The sequence below is a fragment of the Nicotiana tabacum genome, unplaced genomic scaffold, assembly GCF_000715075.1.
Source record: "Nicotiana tabacum cultivar K326 unplaced genomic scaffold, ASM71507v2 Un00002, whole genome shotgun sequence".
Lineage (NCBI taxonomy): Eukaryota > Viridiplantae > Streptophyta > Magnoliopsida > Solanales > Solanaceae > Nicotiana > Nicotiana tabacum.
In genome coordinates this window covers 3,120,261-3,126,260 of record NW_027438240.1, presented here as the reverse complement: position 1 = coordinate 3,126,260, position 6,000 = coordinate 3,120,261, and positions in this window count along the sequence as shown.

Sequence of the window (6,000 nt, the reverse complement as noted above, 5' to 3'; positions counted from 1 at the left end):
GTCCCGGGGCCCGAGGCCAGGCGGAAGGCGTGGGTTATAGCACACGAAAATATGGGAATCGGACTGAGTTCTCATAGTATGACCCAAAAATGCCAAAACATGAGAAACTGTCATGGCGGGTCGGTGAACAATGTTCCTTAGGTCATTTTTTATTGTCTGGATAAATTTTAGGCGGTCCGGGTCCGGGGGCACGGGCCCACGCGGAATGCATGGACTATAGGGCACGAAAATATGAGAATCGGTCCGAGTTCTCATATTATGACCCAAAAATAACAACAAATGAGGAACTATCCTGGCGGGTTAGTGAACAGTGTTCCTTAGATCATTTTCTATTGTCTGGATAAATTTTAGGCAGTACGGGTAAGGGGGCAGGGCCCACGCGGAAGGCGTGGGCTATAACACACAAAAATATGTGAATCGGTCCAAGTTCTCGTATTATGACCCAACAATACCAAAAATGAGGATTTGTCATGGAGGGTCAGTGAACAATGTTCCTTAGGTAATTTTCTATTGTCTGGATAAATTTTAAGCGGTCCGGGTCCGAGGGCAGGGGACCACGCGGAAGGCATGGGCTATATAGGGCACGAAAATATCAAAATCGGACTGAATTCTCATATTATGGCCCAAAAATGCAACAAAATGAGAAATAGTCAGGGTGGGTCAATGACCAATGTTCCATAGGTCGTTTTCTATTGTTCGGATAAATTTTAGGCAGTCTAGCTCTGGGGGCCCGAGCCCACGAGGAAGGCGTGGGCTATAGCACACGAAAATATGAGAATCAGTTTTAGTTCTCGTATTTTGACCCAAAAATGCCAAAAAATGAGGAACTGTCATGGCGGGTCGGTGACCGATGTTAGTTAGTTTATGTCCTATTGTCCGGATAAATTTTAGGCAGTTCGGGTCTGGGGGATCGAGCCCACGCGGAAGGCGTGGGCTATAGCACACAAAAATATGGGAATCGGACCGAGTTCTCGTATTATTGCCCAAAAATTCAAAACTATGAGAAACGGTCTTGGCGAGTCGGTGACCAATGATCCTTAGGTCATTTTCTATTATTCGGATAAATTTTTGGCGGTCCAGGTCAGGGGGCCTGAGCTATATGGGAATCGGGCTGAGTTCTCGTATTATGGCCCAAAAATGCAAAAACATAAGGAACTGTCATGGCAGGTCAGTGAACAATGTTCCTTAGGTCATTTTCTATTGTCTGTATTAATTTTAGACGGACTGGGTATGGGGGATCGAGCCCACGTGGAAGGCGTGGGCTATAGCACATGAAAATATGGGAATGAGGCTAAGTTCTCATATTATGGCCCAAAAATACAATAAAATGAGGAACTGTCATGGCAGGTCGGTAAACAATATTCCTTAGCTCATTTTCTATTGTCTGGATAAATTTTATGCGGTCTGGATCTGGGGGCCCAAGCCCACGCGGAAGGCGTGGGCTATATCACACGAAAGTATGGGAATCGGGCCAAGTTCTCGTATTATGACCCAAAAATGTAATAAAATGAGGAACTGTCATGGCCGGTCGATAATCAATGTTCCTTAGGTCGTTTTCCATTACCCATATACATTTTAGGTTGTCCAGATCTGGGGGCCCGAGCCCACGCGGAAGGCGTGGGCAATAGCACACGAAAATATGGGAATCAGGCCGAGTTCTAGTATTTTGGCCCCAAAATGCCAAACAATGAGGAACGGTCATGGCGGGTCGATGAAAAATGTTCCTTAGGTCATTTTCTATTACCCGGATACATTTTAGGCAGTCCGGGTCCAGGGGCCCGAGCCCATGCGGAAGGCACACGAAAATATGGGAATCAGTCTGAGTTCTCAAATTCTGACCCAAAAATGCCAGAAAATGAGGAACTGTCATGGCGGGTCGGTGATCAATGTTCCTTAGGTCATTTCTATTGTTTGGATAAATTTTAGGCGGTCTGGTTCAGGGGGCACGGGCCCACGCGGAATACATGGGCTATAGGGCACGAAAATATAGGAATCGAAACGAGTTCTCGTATTATGGCCCAAAAATTCCAAACAATGAGAAACGGTCTTGGCGGGTCGGTGACCAATTTTCCTCAGGTTGTTTTCTATTATCCGGATAAATTTTAGGCGGTCCGGGTCAGGGCGCCCGAACTATATGGGAATCGGGCTTAGTTCTCGTATTATGGCCCAAAAATGCCAAAACATAAGGAATTGTCATGGCGGGTCAGTGAACAATGTTCCTTAGGTCATTTTCTTTTGTCCGGATAAATTTTAGGCGGTCCGAGTCTGGGGGATCGAGCCCACATAGAAGGCGTGGGCTATAGCACTCGAAAATATGGGAATGAGGCTAAGTTCTAGTATTATGGCCCAAAAATGCCAAACAATAAGGAACAGTCATGGAGGAATGGTGACCAATGTTCCTTAGGTTGTTTGCTATTATCCGGATATATTTTAGGTTGTCCAAGTCCGGGGGCCCGAGGCCACGCGGAAGGCGTGGGTTATAGCACACGAAAATATGGAAATCGGACCGAGTTCTCATATTATGACCCAAAAATGCCAAAACATGAGGAACTGTCATGGCGGGCCGGTGAACAATGTTCCTTAGGTCATTTTCTATTGTGTGGATAAGTTTTAAGTGGTCCAGGTCCGAGGGCAGGGGACCACGCGGAAGGCGTGGGCTATAGGGCACGAAAATATCGAAATCGGACCGAATTCTAGTATTATGGCCCAAAAATGCCACAAAGTGAGGAACAGTCAGGGCGGGTCGATGACCAATGTTCCATAGGTCATTTTCTATTGTTCGGATAAATTTTAGGCGGTCTGGCTCCGGGGGCCCGAGCCCACGAGGAAGGCGTGGGCTATAACACACAAAAATATGAGAATCAGTTTTAGTTCTCGTATTATGACCCAAAAATACCAAAAAATGAGGAACTGTCATGGCGGGTCGGTGACCGATGTTACTTAGGTTATGTTCTATTGTCTGGATAAATTTTAGGCGGTCCGGGTCTGGGGGATCGAGCCCACGCGAATGGCGTGGGCTATAGCACACGAAAATATGGGAATCGGACCGAGTTCTCGTATTATGACCCAAAAATTCAAAACAATGAGAAACGGTCTTGGCGGGTCGGTGACCAATGATCCTTAGGTCGTTTTCTATTATCCGGATAAATGTTTGGCAGTCCGAGGGCCCGAGCTATATGGGAATCGAGCTGAGTTCTCGTATTATGGCCCAAAAATGCAAAAACATAAGGAACTGTCATGGAGGGTCAGTGAACAATGTTCCTTAGGTCATTTTCTATTGTCTGTATTTTTTTTAGGCGGTCTGGGTCTGGGGGATCGAGCCAACGCGGAAGGCGTGGGCTATAGCACACAAAAATTTGGGAATAAGGCTAAGTTCACGTATTATGGCCCAAAAATACCAAACAATGAGGAACAGTCATGGAATATTGGTGGCCAATGTTCCTTAGGTCATTTTCTATTAATCGGATATATTTTAGGCGGTCTGGGTCCGGGGGCCCGAGCCCACACGGAAGGCGTGAGCTATAGCACACGATAATATGAGAATCGGTCTGAGTTCTCGTATTATGGCCCAAAAATGCAATAAAATGAGGAACTGTCATGGCGGGTCAGTAAACAATATTCCTTAGCTCATTTTCTATTGTCTGGATAAACTTTATGCGGTCTGGGTCTGGGAGCCCAAGCCCACGCGGAAGGCGTGGGCTATATCACACGAAAGTATGGGAATCGGGCCAAGTTCTCGTATTATGACCCAAAAATGCAATAAAATGAGGAACTGTCATGGCAGGTCGATGATCAATGTTCATTAGGTCATTTTATATTACCCGGATACATTTTAGGTTGTCCGGATCCGGGGTCCCGAGCCCACGCGGAAGGCGTGGGCTATAGCACACGAAAATATGGGAATCAGGCCGAGTTCTAGTATTTTGGCCCAAAAATGCCAAACAATGTGGAACGGTCATGGCGAGTCGATGAACAATGTTCCTCAGGTTGTTTTATATTATCGGGATATATTTTAGGTGGTCCGGGTCAGGGGGCCCAAACTATATGAGAATCGGGCTTAGTTCTCGTATTATGGCCCAAAAATGCCAAAACATAAGGAAATGTGATGGAGGGTCAGTGAACAATGTTCCTTAGGTCACTTTCTTTTGTTCGGATAAACTTTAGGTGGTCCGGGTCTGGAGGATCGAGCCCACGCGGAAGGCGTGGGCTATAGCACACGAAAATAGGGGAATGAGGCTAAGTTCTCGTATTATGGCCCAAAAATGCCAAACAATGAGGAACAGTCATGGTGGATCGGTGACCAATGTTCCTTAGGTCGTTTTCTATTATCCGGATAAATTTTAGGCAGTCCCGATCAGGGGGCCCGAACTATATGGGAATCGGGCTGAGTTCTCGTATTTTTGCCCAAAAATGCCAAAACATAAGAAAATGTCATGGCGGGTCAGTGAACAATGTTCCTTAGGTCATTTTCTTTTGTCCGGATAAATTTTAGGTGGTCCGGGTCTGGGGGATCAAGCCCACGCGGAAGGCGTGGGCTATAGCACACGAAAATATGGGAATGAGGCTAAGTTCTCGTATTATGGCCCAAAAATGCCAAACAATGAGGAACAGTCATGGCGGATCAGTGACCAATGTTCCTTAGGTCGTTTGCTATTATCCGGATATATTTTAGGCCACGCGGAAGGCGTGGGTTATAGCACACAAAAATATGGGAATCGTACCGAGTTCTCATATTATGACCCAAAAATGCCAAAACATAAGGAACTATCATGGTGGGTCAGTGAACAATGTTCCTTAGGTCATTTTCTATTATCTGGATAAATTTTAGGCGGTCCAGGGGCACGGGCCCACGCGGAATGCATGGACTATAGGGCACAAAAATATGAGAATCGGTCCGAGTTGTCATATTATGACCCAAAAATAACAAAAAATGAGGAACTATCATGGCAGGTCGGTGAACAATGTTCCTTATGTCATTTTCTATTGTCTCGATAAATTTTAGGCAGTCCGGGTCCGGGGCCTGAGCCCACGCGGAAGGCGTGGGCTATAGCACACGAAAATATGGGAATTAGGCCGAGTTCTCGTAATATGGCCCAAAATGCCAAATAATGAGTAACGGTCATGGAGAGTCGATGAACAATGTTACTTAGGTCATTTTCTATTACCCGGATACATTTTAGTCAGTCCGAGTCTGGGGGGCCCAGCCCACGCAGAAGGCGTGGGCTATAGCACACGAAAATATGGGAATCGGTCCGAGTTCTCAAATTATGACCCAAAAATGCAAAAAAATGAGGAATTGTCATGGCGGGTCGGTGATCAATGTTCCTTAGGTCATTTTCTATTGTCTAGATAAATTTTAGGCGGTCCGAGTCCGGGGGCACGGGTCCACGCGGAATGCATGGGCTATAGGGCACGAAAATATGGGAATCGGAACGAGTTCTCATATTAAGCCCAAAAATTCCAAACAATGAGAAACGGTCTTGGCGGGTCGATGACCAATGTTCCTCAGGTTGTTTTCTATTATTCGGATAAATTTTAGGCGGTCCGGGTCAGGGGGCCCGAGCTATATGGGAATCGTGCTGAGTTATCGAATTATGGCCCAAAAATGCCAAACCATAAGGAATTGTCATGGCGGGTCAATGAACAATGTTCCTTAGGTCATTTTCTTTTATCCGGATAAATATTTGGCGGTCCGGGTCTGGGGGATCAAGCCCACGCGGAAGGCGTGGGCTATAGCACAAGAAAATATGGGAATGAGTCTAAGTTCTCGTATTATGGCCCAAAAATGCCAAACAATAAGGAACAGTCATGTCGGAATGGTGACCAATGTTCCTTAGGTCGTTTGCTATTATCCGGATATATTTTAGGCTGTCCAAGTCCCGGGGCCCGAGGCCAGGCGGAAGGCGTGGGTTATAGCACACGAAAATATGGGAATCGGACTGAGTTCTCATAGTATGACCCAAAAATGCCAAAACATGAGAAACTGTCATGGCGGGTCGG